Source organism: Jaculus jaculus, chromosome 14 (assembly GCF_020740685.1).
Source record: "Jaculus jaculus isolate mJacJac1 chromosome 14, mJacJac1.mat.Y.cur, whole genome shotgun sequence".
NCBI lineage: Eukaryota > Metazoa > Chordata > Mammalia > Rodentia > Dipodidae > Jaculus > Jaculus jaculus.
In genome coordinates, this window is record NC_059115.1 from 38,386,102 (window position 1) to 38,401,487 (window position 15,386).

A 15,386-nucleotide genomic window follows, 5' to 3' on the forward strand; every position below is an offset into this window, starting at 1 on the left:
TAAATACCTAGATACTATCCTAGCCAAATAAGTATCTCAAAGTAAGAAAAAAATCATATGACCACTAGATTGTTTCAACATGCTCTACTCTCAAATATTCCACATTGTTAAAAAAAAAAAAATCCAAAAGATCATTTAGTTGTAGAAGTCTAAAGAACTTTCTTCATTTTATAGACTCAACAACTCAGCATTTCTACCTCCTTATTATAAGGTAAATATAGATGCACTGATATTCATCTTTATGAAGAATCCAATTCATCTACTGAAAGTGATTTTAATTACGTATGAAGGTGCTGTCTGGGTCTTCAGAGAACAAAGGATACAGCAGGAAACCAGTTTAAAAGACAAGCTGCTCTCCTTCCTTGCCTCTTGTGAAAGGCACAGGTCATGGTCATTCTCAGTATCAGAAGCAAAGTAATGACATCACTGCAAGAGATACTTTCTCTACCAGCCTGATGCATGTGAACTCCCATGAACCTCCTACACAATCACACCCAACATCAAACTAACGGCCAAAACCACATGTCCTATCTTTGCACCAGGTGGTATCTAAAATGAGCCATGATGACTTGATTAAGTAAACCTATCCCCCACCTTTACACTGGGAATTAAACCATGGCAATCTCACATGCTACACAAGCACTCTACCAGTGAGCTACATCCCCAGCTCCTGTTTTCACTGTTTTATTTTAAAACAGGATCTCCCTAAATTGTCCAGGCAGACCTATGCATTTGTAATTCTCCTGCCTCAGCCTCCTGAGTAGCTAGGATTAGAACTCTTTGCCACCAAGTCCAGCCAAGCCTTTACTTTTTAAAAAGCATTCAAAACTAACCATCGCCAGCACTAACTTCTGATGTATGACTTCCATCATGTAATATATTAGATTAATAAGGTTAACAATTCCAATTGTTAGGTAAGATACGGAGAATGTGGGGGGGAGGGGTGCCTCTAAAGTATTACATATAGCAACATCTACATTACCTACATTCCAGAAAACTAAATCTAAGTTGATATGCACAGAAATCAAGCTGAGTCTATGATGCCAAGGCCAACATGCAATGGCCAGTACCATATTATGTCTGTGCTTATTACTACCAAGTCACTGAGCAAACAAACATGGGCTCAAAAGCCTCAGGACACTTGATGTAAGGTGAGAGCATGAGCTGATGAACTGTCAATCCAACCAAAGCCTTGCCACAACTTCCATACCAACTTGACAAATTCCTTGGAAAACACAGCACTGCATTGGATGAAGTATATTTACAACCAACTGTCTATGTAAATATAATAGATGCTAACATACTAGTAACAGAACAAAATTAGCCTTGCTGATTTTGCCCTGTCTTCCTGGTTGCTTAGCAACGAATCCAAAGTGAAAATTAAATGAAGCATTCAAATATAATGTTAAAGTAACCTTCCGGAATTTTGCAATCCCATGCCTTCATAGTGCCCTTTGCTATTTGGATGACACAGCCCAGGAAATTAAAAGTTCTGCTGGGTCCCAATACTGTGCTAAGGACAGAAACACACAAATACAGGAAATCCAGTAGCGGTGTGTGTGTGTGTGTGTGTGTATGTATGTATGTATGTATGTATGTATGTGTGTGTGTGTGTATATATATGTATGTATGTATATGTATATATATATGTATGTATATATGTGTGTGTGTGTGTGTACATACATACATACACACACACACACACACACACACACACACACATATGATAACCACAAGGAGGGAAGTGAGTACCTATGTGTGTATGTACATATACATGCATGCATGCACAGGCATGTACATATATACACTGCATTGTGGTGTCACCTCAAAGAAATGCCACACAGGAAATCTGATGTGACAGGTATTACTTCAGGCTTTTCAGGCAAAAACTAAATTAAGCTTGTAAAAAATGAATTTGGAGGGCTGGGGAAATGGCATAAAGTAATTGTGGCCAAAGTCTGACAACCTGAGTTCAAATTCCCAGACCCAACACAAATCTATACTTTTTTTCTTTTTTAATTTTTATTTGTTTATTTGAGAGTGACAGGCATAGAGAGAAAGAGGCAGATAGAGAGAGAGAGAGAGAATGGGCGCGCCAGGGCTTCCAGCCTCTGCAAACGAACTCCAGACACATGCGCCCCCTTGTGCATCTGGCTAACGTGGGACCTGGGGAACTAAGCCTCGAACCGGGGTCCTTAGGCTTCACAGGCAAGCGCTTAACCGCTAAGCCATCTCTCCAGCCCAAATCTATACTTTTTATACAATACTGCAAGAGTCAGTAACTCCAGTGTGCCTTTGGTAAGCCAGGAGACAGAGACAAGAGAAATTCTCAGTCCAGTCAAGTTGATAAGGAATATAAACTTCACAACGATATCTTAAAGTAATTTGCAGTTTTCTTCAAATTTTTGTGTGTGGATACGGTGCATGTGTGCCACAGTGTGCAACATGGAAGTCCGAGGACAGCCACAGGTGTTGACCTTCCCCTTATACTTCATTTGTGGCAGGGTTTCTTTGCAGTGTGGCGCTGGGTACACCAGACCCTAGCCTGTGAGCAGGCCAGCTTCTTCTGCTTCAATAAATCCCTTCCTCCTCTGTATCTGTGCCTGGCCTGAAAGTTCAGCTCAGTGAACCTGAAGCTGTCTGCTGCAATCAGAGAAAGAAGGCTGCCTAAGGCAAAACCCCTGATCGCCATACCATCCTCCTCTCCATCTCTAGAATTTTGACCTCTAAGGTCCCTGAGGGCAGGGGACTCAGGACCTATAGACATTGGATATCCAGCAAAGTTATTCAATTGATGAACCAAATGTGCCATTATTTGCAGAATTCCAAAAACAATAGCCAATAGGCCAGCTCTAGCTGCCAGAAGTCTATTCAGAGATTCAGTTACTATTTCCGTAAGTACCTACTATGGGCATGACATATTGGGTATTGAATATGTAACTATGAACTAGACTTAGAAGTTTCTCATACACTCCTAGTGACCCAGGTAAATTAGTCTAACAGACAAGTCAAATCACAGCAAGTTCAAAGTACCTGAAGATTAAGTGAAGCAATTCAGATGTAACATTCTGCAATTCAAAAGCTCCCTACTGCCCTCTCCTACCAGAATAGCACAATACAGCAAGAAGTAGAGGCAAGGACTGTCTGTGGACACAGTAAGACTGGAGAATCAGCACTGCCTGAAGGTGGTCAAGAAAGCATCTCCAGGACAAGGACATCTGAAGAAAGTGCTGAAGAGCCACCTAGTCATATTCAGAATCACTCAGGGGACACACCTCTTGTTCCTATGAGGGCATTTAGCTGAGGAGGGAAGACCTTTCCTGAATGTGAGGCATGGCACCATGGGCTGGGGTAAGGAACTAAATAAAAAGGGGGTAAAGAGAAAGCGTATAGAGCACCAGCATTCATGTCTGTGACCAGTTTTCTCACTCCTGCCACCAGGCCTTCCCCACCATCATGGACAGTACCGTAAACCGTGAACCAAAATCAACCCCCCCAAAAATAACTACTCAAGACCCTCATAATAGGAGAAAAAGATGATGACACCAAATTAAAAGAGAGACTAGCCAGGTGTGGTGGCACACTCCTTTAATCCCAGCACTCAGGAGGCAGAGGTAGGAAGACCATGCAAATTTGAGGAAACCCTGAGACTACATAGCTAATTCCAAGTCAGCCTGGGCCAGAGTGAGACCCTACCTCAAAAAAAAAATTAAAAAAAAATAAAAATGGGGCTGGAGAGATGGCTTAGCGGTTAAGCGCTTGCCTGTGAAGCCTAAGGACCTCAGTTCAAGGCTCGATTCCCCAGGACCCACGTAACTCAGATGCACAAGGGGGTGCATGCATCTCAGTCTGTCTGCTGTGGCTGGAGGCACTGGCGCGTCCATTCTCTCTCTCTCTCTCTATCTGTCTCTTTCTTTGTCACACTCAAATAAATAAAAATAAACAAAAATAAAAATATTTAAAAAAATAAATAAAATAAAATAAAATAAAAATAAATAAAAGAGACACTAATGGAGAGAGGGAGGGGTTATGATGGAAAGCAGAGTTGTGAAGGGGAAAGTGGGAGAGGGGAGGAAAATACCATGGTTTCTTGTCTGTAAGTATAGAAGTTGTCAATAAAAAAATAAAAATTAAAAAAAAAATCTGTTCTTGTCATAGCAGTGAGAAAAATATAGAAGGCACTAGCTTTGAATTAAATTTCTTAAAACTCTGGGGACAAAGCCTTCCAAAAAGAGAGAATAACAAGTGCAAAGGCCCTGGGGTGGGAGGGTGTTTATAATTCACAAGAACAGAAAAGAAGGGCTAAAGTGGAGGGGCAAAAGCAAGAGTTACAGGAGAAGCAGGCATGCTGAGCCACACAAGGTAGACACAGGCCTGGTAAGACAGGAGAGAAGCCACATAAGAGCCTTAAGCAAGGGAAGAAGTTGGCGTGGCTTTTGTTTATAAGGGAGCTTTCTTGTTGATCACAGATCCTAGTTCAAATGAGAAAGCTAGGGAGGAGCACATTGGGGAAAGAAGTAGAAATTAAAGGTTATATTTTGGCTACACTGAGTTAGAGATGCCAGTGAAACAACCCAGCTGAGATGGAGAAATGAGCAGGACAGCCATTAACAACGAACTATCTGAGGATGCCAGAGGGTGGGAGACAGAAGGCAAAAAGGAAGGATGGAGAATTGGACAGAAAAGGAAAACTGAAAAAGTCAGAATTACACTGACACTGTGTCTCCCACCTAGGAGAAGGGGATATCACAGCCTCCTTACTCAAACCTACAAAATATGTTTATGTATGAAAACGAGCTTGAGCAGGCATGGTGGTGCATGCCTTTAATCCCAGCACTAGGCCGAGGTAGAGGATCGCTGTGAGTCCCAGGCCACCCTGAGACTACATAGTGAATTCTAGGTTGGCCTGGGCTAGAGTGAAACCCTACCTTGGAAAAAAAAAAAAAAAAAAAAATTAGCTTGATTAAAGATTTTTACACAGGACACAATACGGCTTTTCCTACTCCTTTTATTTCCCAAATCCAGGAAAATTAAAATTTTTTAAGATCTATAAAACTCAAACTCGTCTTTCCCAAGATGCAATAAAAGAAGATGGGAAGAGGGTGATGAAATGAAGCTGTGTGTTTCTGCAGAAAGGAAACAAGTAGCAAACTGATTTTAATTGCAGAATCCCAAAAAGACTTAGGAGCCAGGGGCTACAAGCACCACACGAAGGAGTGGTGGCTGAGGAGCCTATCTTAGGGGATGGACTGCAACCACACCTAGAAAGCAGAGAGACCCTCACGTCAACCCACCCTTCACATTAAACACCATGTGTGGAAGACTGGATCCTGTGGAGTGAGGTCTGTAAGTACAATGAAGGGCTGAGAGACTGGATCCTGGGGGTGGAGTGAGGTCTGTAAGTAAATGAAGGGCTGAGAGACTGGATCCTGGGGGTGGAGTGAGTTCTGTAAGTACAATGAAGGGCTGAGAGACTGGATCCTGGGGGTGGAGTGAGGTCTCTAAGTACAATGAAGGGCTGAGAGACTGGATCCTGGGGGTGGAGTGAGTTCTGTAAGTACAATGAAGGGCTGAGAGACTGGATCCTGGGGGTGGAGTGAGGTCTGTAAGTAAATGAAGGGCTGAGAGACTGGATCCTGGGGGTGGAGTGAGGTCTGTAAGTACAATGAAGGGCTGAGAGACTGGATCCTGGGGGTGGAGTGAGTTCTGTAAGTACAATGAAGGGCTGAGAGACTGGATCCTGGGGGTGGAGTGAGGTCTGTAAGTACAATGAAGGGCTGAGAGACTGGATCCTGGGGGTGGAGTGAGGTCTGTAAGTACAATGAAGGGCTGAGAGACTGGATCCTGGGGGTGGAGTGAGGTCTGTAAGTACAATGAAGGGCTGAGAGACTGGATCCTGGGGGTGGAGTGAGGTCTGTAAGTACAATGAAGGGCTGAGAGACTGGATCTTGGGGGTGGAGTGAGGTCTCTAAGTACAATGAAGGGCTGAGAGACTGGATCCTGGGGGTGGAGTGAGGTCTCTAAGTACAATGAAGGGCTGAGAGCCTGGATCTTGGGGGTGGAGTGAGGTCTCTAAGTACAATGAAGGGCTGAGAGCCTGGATCCTGGGGGTGGAGTGAGGTCTGTAAATACAATGAAGGGCTGAGAGACTGGATCCTGGGGGTGGAGTGAGGTCTCTAAGTACAATGAAGGGCTGAGAGCCTGGATCTTGGGGGTGGAGTGAGGTCTGTAAGTACAATGAAGGGCTGAGAGACTGGATCCTGGGGGTGGAGTGAGGTCTGTAAGTATAATGAAGGGCTGAGAGACTGGATCCTGGGGGTGGAGTGAGGTCTGTAAGTATAATGAAGGGCTGAGAGACTGGATCCTGGGGGTGGAGTGAGGTCTGTAAGTACAATGAAGGGCTGAGAGACTGGATCCTGGGGGTGGAGTGAGGTCTGTAAGTAAATGAAGGGCTGAGAGACTGGATCCTGGGGGTGGAGTGAGGTCTGTAAGTACAATGAAGGGCTGAGAGACTGGATCCTGGGGGTGGAGTGAGGTCTGTAAGTAAATGAAGGGCTGAGAGACTGGATCCTGGGGGTGGAGTGAGGTCTGTAAGTAAATGAAGGGCTGAGAGACTGGATCCTGGGGGTGGAGTGAGGTCTGTAAGTATAATGAAGGGCTGAGAGACTGGATCCTGGGGGTGGAGTGAGGTCTGTAAGTATAATGAAGGGCTGAGAGACTGGATCCTGGGGGTGGAGTGAGGTCTGTAAGTACAATGAAGGGCTGAGAGACTGGATCTTGGGGGTGGAGTGAGGTCTGTAAGTACAATGAAGGGCTGAGAGACTGGATCCTGGGGGTGGAGTGAGGTCTGTAAGTAAATGAAGGGCTGAGAGACTGGATCCTGGGGGTGGAGTGAGGTCTGTAAGTATAATGAAGGGCTGAGAGACTGGATCCTGGGGGTGGAGTGAGGTCTGTAAGTATAATGAAGGGCTGAGAGACTGGATCCTGGGGGTGGAGTGAGGTCTGTAAGTACAATGAAGGGCTGAGAGACTGGATCCTGGGGGTGGAGTGAGGTCTGAAAGTAAATGAAGGGCTGAGAGACTGGATCCTGGGGGTGGAGTGAGGTCTGTAAGTAAATGAAGGGCTGAGAGACTGGATCCTGGGGGTGGAGTGAGGTCTGTAAGTATAATGAAGGGCTGAGAGACTGGATCCTGGGGGTGGAGTGAGGTCTGAAAGTAAATAAATGAAGGGCTGAGAGACTGGATCCTGGGGGTGGAGTGAGGTCTGTAAGTACAATGAAGGGCTGAGAGATTGGATCCTGGGGGTGGAGTGGGGTCTGTAAGTAAATGAAGGGCTGAGAGACTGGATCCTGGGAGTGGAGTGAGGTCTGTAAGTATAATGAAGGGCTGAGAGACTGGATCTTGAGGTTGGAGTGAGGTCTCTAAGTACAATGTAGGGCTGAGAGACAGGAATAGAAATGTATATAACGGATCAAGGACACATGTACGCATAGGGTGGTGAGGTGCACAGGCTGCCCCTGAGCCAGGAGCAGTTCCCATACATGGGAACTGAGAACAGGATCTTCCAACCATGGTCCCCTGGGCCAGCTCTGGTCCACTGCATCTTACTTGTATATAGCTCCTAACAATGAATGGGTTCCAATTTGTCACATACTTGGGGGAAAAAAATCAAAATGAGAGTAATCTGTTTATAATTACAGTGTCCATAAAGAAAATTACTTCCACCAATAAAAACATTTTGCCTCTTGTTATATAATATTTTCAGTTTTTGCCTCCTGGACTACTGGTCCTGGATGGGAACTGTATGCTGACCTTAGATCTAGAGGTTCCTTCAGAGGAGACCTGCATAGGCCCCTGAGAGAGGTAACAGGGCACTTGAGGAAGGTGTCCTGCTATCTGATCACATGTAAATCTAACTCATTACTCCACAAGTCCTGTCATCTCATGCCCACAAAGCAATCAGTTGGCTCCTTAGGGCTTCCTTTTTCTTACCCAATCTACAGAGGCAACCAAGACCAGTATATACACGAAGAATCTCCTAATGCTGCACAGAGTTACTAGATGACTGAGAAAAGCACCTAAGGACACAGGTGATGGGACAAACTCAGTGGTCAAGAGAGAAAGCAACAAAGAACTTACAACAGTTCACGTCACCACAGGTGAGACGGAAAACTATGACCACAAACAACATGCATGGCACTTTAAAGAAAAAGGACTTAAAATGCAAAATTATTTTTCTTTTTTTTTTTCTTTTTGGTTTTTTGAGGTAGGGTCTCACTCTAGCCCAGGCTGACCTGGAATTCACTATGGAGTCTCAGGGTGGCCTCGAACTCACGGCAATCCTCCTACCTCTGCCTCCCAAGTGCTGGGATTAAAGGCGTGCGCCACCACGCCCGGCTAAGATTATTTTTCAAATGCAGTAAGTGCTAGAAACAAAGTTTCAAAACCTTCCTAGACTGTATAAACAGGATTGGTAGATCAATCCACAGCTCCAACACCTACAAAAAAATCCTAAAACAGACACTGAAAGTGAGGAAATTAAGAAAATATCCTGGAACTGGAGATGACTCCAGGTTTAAGAAAGAACTCAACAACTCCTCAGCATAAGGTAAGAAAAAGGGGTCCATACATGATTTTAAAGTTCCAAACTAATGGCTTCTAATAAGGAAACAAAACCCTGAACAATGCACAAGGACTACATGTAGCATCAGACATCTCATAAGAAGCCCAGATACAATGCAAGAGTATCTTCAAAATACTAACCCAAAATGATTCTCAACCTAGAATTCTAACTGTATTAAACTACCAACAAGGCTTAAAATTCAAATCTCCAATGGGGAAGATGTTGGAGGGTGCACACCACCAAACATGGAGAGGACATTTCTTAAAACAGTTATTTGGTCCTTGAAGAGGATGCCCTGACCAGTTCTTGTTCTGCTGCAGAAACACTATGATTAACAGTGGCCATCAACATCACACACAGTTGTGGTAAATGAAGTCCTATGATGTCACTGTGAAGGCCTTCTTGCTGTTACAACCTTGAGCAGGGAGACCAAAGGCTGCAGGAAGAGAAGATGGTGGTGAGGACAGTAAGGACAGGTCCTCTGACTCCCTGCCATATGGAAAGAACACTTTCCATGGGGTTTAAGGAGAGAAGACTCGGTAAATGCAACTCAAGAGACATGCAAAGAAAGCAAGGCATGGCTGTTACTCCAGGGATTTTTACATGGTAAATTTTTAAATGGTAAAATCTGGTGCTCAGCAGTGAACAATGTTTACAGTCATAAAAAATACAAAGACAGAATTAGTTTAGCTTGAAAATGTGAAACAGCTCTGATGGGAGGGTGGAGAAGGAACAGGAGTGTCATAAGGCCAAGCTTGCTACAGTAACAGTCATAGACAACGGACATTGGAAACATTAGTCTACAGACATCTAGAAATGCAATGGTAAGCACCAGGAGAAAATGCTAAAATATTTCAAACTTACCCCTGGGAAGTAGGAAGATGTTAGATAAGAAATACTACTTTTGGAGCTGCAGAGATGGCTTAGTGGTTGAGGCACTTGCCTGCAAAGCCTAATGACCTGGGTGATCCCAGGTTCAATTCCCCAGTACCCATGTGAAGCCAGATGCATAGGGTGGCACATGCATGTGGAGTCATGTGCAACAGCTGAAGGTCTTGGTGTGCTCATTCTCATCCTTTATCATTTTCGCTCAAAAATAAGTAAAAGTATTTTTTAAAAAACTACTGCTTTGGGGATGATTTACTATCCCAAACTACTGGAAGTAAAACCTTTAGAAATCTTAGCAAGTAGCCCCACATTGACAGGAAAGCAGAGTTTTTGTGTGCTCTGCAGAAAAAGGGTAAGGGTTGTCCTTGGATAAATTGCTACGTTATTCCCTTAATTATTTTATCAAGGGTATATTACTGCTCACTATACAGCTGTAAGGAACTACAAATACACCTGTGTCTATCCATTATCAAACAATGAAAATGAGTATCATAGAGAAATGTGCTCACCTGCTCTGTTTCTATGCTGCAAACCGGTTGGTTTTTGTTTACCTGACAGAGCACTCTTTAATTGTATCTACTTTTAGGGATGTAATTCTGGCTCTGGTTTGTCACAGCTCTCATCAGTCATGGTTGCATTACACTCTCTGCTGCTTTATGCAGGGATCCTCAGTATCCATGAGAGTGCTCTAGGTGCTGGAGATGCTGGATCTCATGTATGAAGTGTGCTCCTTATTTGTTTAGCCTACACACATCCTCCTGTAGACATTTAATCATTTCTAGATTACTTAGCATATCTAATAAATGGAAATGCTATGTAAATAGTTGCTATATTACTTGGGAAAATAATTACAAAATGAATGTTTGGTACAGCTACATTTTTTTTCTAGTATTTTCAATCTATGGTTGGTTGATTATAAATATAGAACCAGCAGATACAGGGTATCTGTGTGTATTTGATATCATCTGCCAGTCCAGCTGAATCTGTTCTCTGCTGGGTTCACCACAAGATGAGCACCATTTAATCTCAGCATGATTATAGTGTTAAACACAAATTTTTATTCCTGGTTATTTGCCTGGTTTGTGTCCATACAGTAGCAAATGCCTAGAAGCAGAAACTAACGTTTCCTCCTTTCCTCCCTCCCACTCCCCCCACCCTCTGCTTCTAACAAAGTTCCAAATACTTTGGTTATATGTAATACCAAACTGAATTGAAAAAAAGAAACATTACTTTTATTTGTATTTTTATCAGTATTTGATAAATATAATCTGAAGTCCATTCATATAACATATAAGTAACCATAAGCAAGTAAATCAGTGGTATTTGGTTTATTTACAATATCCATCCATTTCTAAAACATTTTCCTCATTCAAAGAAAATCCTATACCTATCATGTAGTCACTCCTCCCATCTTCCATATTTGACTTTAAAAAGTTTTATATTAATGAAACTCTCCTTTTTTTTTTTTTTTTTTTTTCCGAGGTAGGGTCTCACTCTAGCCCAGGCTCACCTGGAATTTACTATGTAGTCTCAGGGTGGCCTCGAACTCATGGTGATCCTCCTACCTCTGCCTCCTAAATGCTGGGATTAAAGGCGTGCACTACCACGCCCGGCTTTGAAACCCTACATTTTCAAACTACCTTTTGTACTCAGCTATTCATTTTAAAAAATATATGTTTGTTTACTTGCGGCAGAGACAGAGTATGGGCACATCAGGACCTCTTGCCATTGCAAACATACTCCAAATGTATGCAGCACTTTGTGCATTTGGCCCTACGTAGGTACTGGGGAATTCAACCCTAGTAAGCTTTGCAAGTAAGAGCCTTTAACCACTGAACCACTTCCCCGGGCCTCAACTGTTCATTTTATAACTCCACATGCAGTTCTAGGAAGAGAGTGAGAAGGTCCACTGACTCCCAGCTGCACAGGCTGGGAAGCAGCACAGGCCTCATCCATGGCTACAGTGAGAACCAGTGACATGGAGGCAGCAGATCGAAGCCATGAGGTTCCTGCTCAGGAAGGAGAAATGAAGTTTCTCTCCTGTGTGGGTAGGAGTTTCAGCTATAGTGCCTTTGACCCATTTTGTCTTCTCTCACCACCCTACCCTTGCCCCATCCACTAGATGGAGCTAAATCATTAAACACATTCTCTTCTCAGAGAATTTCTTGAAAACCATCTCACATGTCCAAAAAGACAAGTTACTATTGTTTAAAAACTCTTCATTCAGCCAGCATATATAAATGCAACTTTATATAGTAAGAGATCAAGGGTGTGCATAAATGTATGTGTGTGTATGTGCTATAAATATGAAAAATATATGTTCTGATCATTCATAGCTTCTTTTTTTTTTTTTTTTTATTTGCTTTTTTGTTTTGTTTTGTTTTGTTTTGATTTTCAAGGTAGGGTCTCACTCTGGCTCTGGCTGACCTGGAATTCACTATGTAGTCTCAGGGTGGCCTCGAACTCACGGCGATCCTCCTACCTCTGCCTCCCGAGTGCTGGGATTAAAGGCGTGTGCCACCACGCCTGGCACCATAGCTTCATTTTTTAATAAAGAAGCAATAGAATAAAATTTTCAGAAAGAAAAGACATGACTAACAATAGGGAAGAGGGACTATCAGTTCCACATCAAGATAATTTATTACCACCAAAGTATCAATGTAAGAGAAATATTAAATAGTTCATATGTAAGAATTATCCCAACTCAAACTTACTAGGTTGGCCTAAGGAGCAGAGGGTTGATCTGACTTGTTAGTGACACTGAGCTAGTGAACCCAGCGTACCAAAGACACTCAAGGAAAGAAAGAACCTACAGTGGCAGTTAAGCAGAAGGAAAACCTACTCACATTTCCACCAAGTGCCTTCTAAGAGCAAGCCCAACTCCAGGTCACTGGAAGCAGAAACCAGTTACACGCTGTTTTGTCCACTGCACACTAATCACACTTCCCAAGCCATCAGCTTTTTGAAGTTAAGTGACATTTTCCAATTGGAAGTGCCAAATAAATCTCTATCATCTCTCTGCAAAAAGCATTATCATTAAGAGCTGAAGGACAGCAAGATACTGTTTTCCACTTCCGGCAACCTGATACTTTCTCCCAACAGAAAACTCTAGCAGGGCTGCTGCTCTGAGCCCTTTTTAGCTCTCCTGTTTACAGAGTGGAAATACAGGTAGGGCCTTCTTTTTAAGGCTGAAATAAATCCTTTTCTCTCATAAACTACTTCTTGTCAGATCATTTGTGCCAAAAACAAGAAGTTAACTACAACAGGACCCAAGGCAGCCCCATTCAAAGAGTTCCTAAGCATGAACCTGTCTACACCTCCATTTCTTTCTTAGCTTCTAACCTGGCTCTCCACACTCCCTATTGATTCCACAAGCTACCCAATATTCTTACTTTTGGGGTTACATTAATCATTTTCTATTGTTTGCTACCAAGAGTTCTAAATGGTCTGTAGATTGATGAAGAAACATATTTCACTCAGCTAGCAGTACGAATAAGCAAAGGTTTTCTTTTCAGGTAGGGTCTCACTCCTGCCAGGCTGACCTGGAACTCACTCTGTAAGCCTAGGCTGGCTTGGAACTCACAGAGATCCTCCTACCTCTGCCTCCCAAGTGCAGGGATTAAAGGTGTGCACCACCACACTCTGCCTGGCTTTATCATCAAAGAGAATGCCAGAAAAGGTAAAATATAAGGAATACACAGCAGTATCACCCAGGTTACTAATCACTTCCAAGCCTGGGTGTCTTCCTTTGTTGGACAGATCACCCACAACCCTAAATCCAGCAAAGCATGTGGAAGTATCTAGATCTATGGGGGCTCAAGTGTATACAGATCTGAAATCAGCTCCACCACATGTTAGTTATGTGCTTTTAATTTTCATTAGCTAAACTCTACACATTTTGATTTTAATGGCTAAATCATAAGTCAATTTAAAAGCTGTTTTAAAAAATATTTCTTTTATTTCTTTGTTAAAAGAGAGAGAGAGAGAAAGACTCTGAAAGACAGGAGAGAGACAGAGAGAATGAGTGTCCCCAGGCCTCCAGTGCTATGGGTGAACTCCAGATATATGTGTATCTGGTTTTATGTGGGTACTGGGGAATCAAACCTGGGTCATTAGGCTTTCTTTGCAGGCAAGCGCTTTAACCACTGAATCAACTCTCTAGTGTATAAGTCAACTTAAAAGATTAAATCAACTACTATGCTTAAAGCCTTTAAAAAAAAAAAAAGCATAAATGCAAATGATACTGTCATGCCGGGCTAGGAGGTCACATTGCCCTGGAAAACAGATCAGTGTCACAAAAACTACATGAATGACTTTTATAAAAAAAAAATTTTGAGCAAACAGAGGCATAGCAACAATAAAAAGGAGTCAATTTTTATACTGAATGGATTCATTTACGGCAAGTTCAAGAAAGGCATAAATTACAGTGCCAGCCAGCCATTTTTGTTAGGGAGCAGGATGGTATTGGGGGAAAGAAACACTCTCTGGGGAACTAACATCTTTCTCTATATTCAAGCACGGGATTGAAATATGCACATACCTATCATCAGCAATATGTTTAAAGTTTATGCATACAAACATGTAAGCCCATCTGCACTGAAACTTCAAAGACTGAATTTTCATGTTTTCATAAAAAAAGGAAAAATTTGCTGATTAAAAAAAAAAAAATCCCCTCATGGAAAAGGTCAAGAGTGTCTGATTTCCATCACTGAAAAAACATGGTTTGTTTAGTCAGGGCTTGGGGTAGGGGTGACTGGTTTATGATGGGAGGAGGAAAGAAGGGAGAGAGTGACGTCACCAACTTGCCCTATGGCCCCAGTCAACTGTGCCACACACAGCATATTCAGGTAGTGCAGTTTTCCTGGCACAATCTTTAGTGACCTAGAGGGACTGAAACAGAACAGAGGTAGTTTCCTCATTACCCTAGATTATCTGAACAGCTTAAAAAAACATCAGCTTAAAGTCATTTCTAATGAAATGATATGATGTCTGGTATTTGCTTCAAAATAATCAGGGCCAGTAACCGAGCAACACTGGCCACGTGTTGGTCATTGTTAAAGGCAATCTAAGTATAAGCTTAAATTTTTGTAAAACAGAAATTTTCAAGCTGGGTTTGGTGGTGAACACCTTTAATCCCAGCACATGGGAGGCAGAGGTAGGAGGAACACCATGAGTTCAAGGCCATCCTGAGACTATCAAGTGAATTCCAGGTCAGGCTGGGCTAGAGTGAGACCCTACCTTGAAAACCAAAAATAAAGCTTCAGAAATCACTTTTGAAATTTATCTTCAAGTTTAAACTTTTTGCCCAACCCCAAGTATTCACTGAACTCAAAGAAAAGGGCTCTTTCGGACTGGAGAGATGGCTTAGCAGTTAAGTGCTTGCTTGTGAAGCCTAAGGACCGGTTTGAGGCTTGATTCCCCAGGACCCATGTAAGCCAGATGCACACATCTGGAGTTCATTTGCAGTGGCTGGAGGCCTTGGCGTGCCCATTCATATTCATTAATTCATTCATTCTCTCCACCACCACCGCCCCCCGCCTCTCTACCTTTCTCTGTCGCTCCCAAATAAATAATTTTTTCTTTAAAAAAGGGCTCTTTCTATCCATGAAGTCCTAATTCAACACAAAGCAAGAGGAGACATGCCTTCCACTTGATCACCAATATAACACTAGATGATCTGTCCAATAAGGAATCCAACATACCGAAATGGGGGTGAGGGAGGTGGAGAAGGAAGTGAGGTCTGTGGAAACACCCGTGGACTTGGTGTTGAAGACTTGCTGTGCAGAATTCCACATCCCATGCACTTCTCAGAATCAAAGGCAAATAAACCTCAGTCCAGAACTGCAGCATTTCAAAAACTAAGCCCCAGAGAACCT

The 15,386-nt window shown here is 42.8% G+C and overlaps 1 protein-coding gene across 16 annotated transcripts in view; it reads right to left on the minus strand.

Annotated features, from left to right (window-relative positions):
• Positions 1 to 15,386, minus strand: part of Itpr1 (inositol 1,4,5-trisphosphate receptor type 1) — a 380,520-nt gene that overhangs the window by 228,757 nt on the left and 136,377 nt on the right. The gene's annotated exons all lie outside the window — the stretch shown is intronic.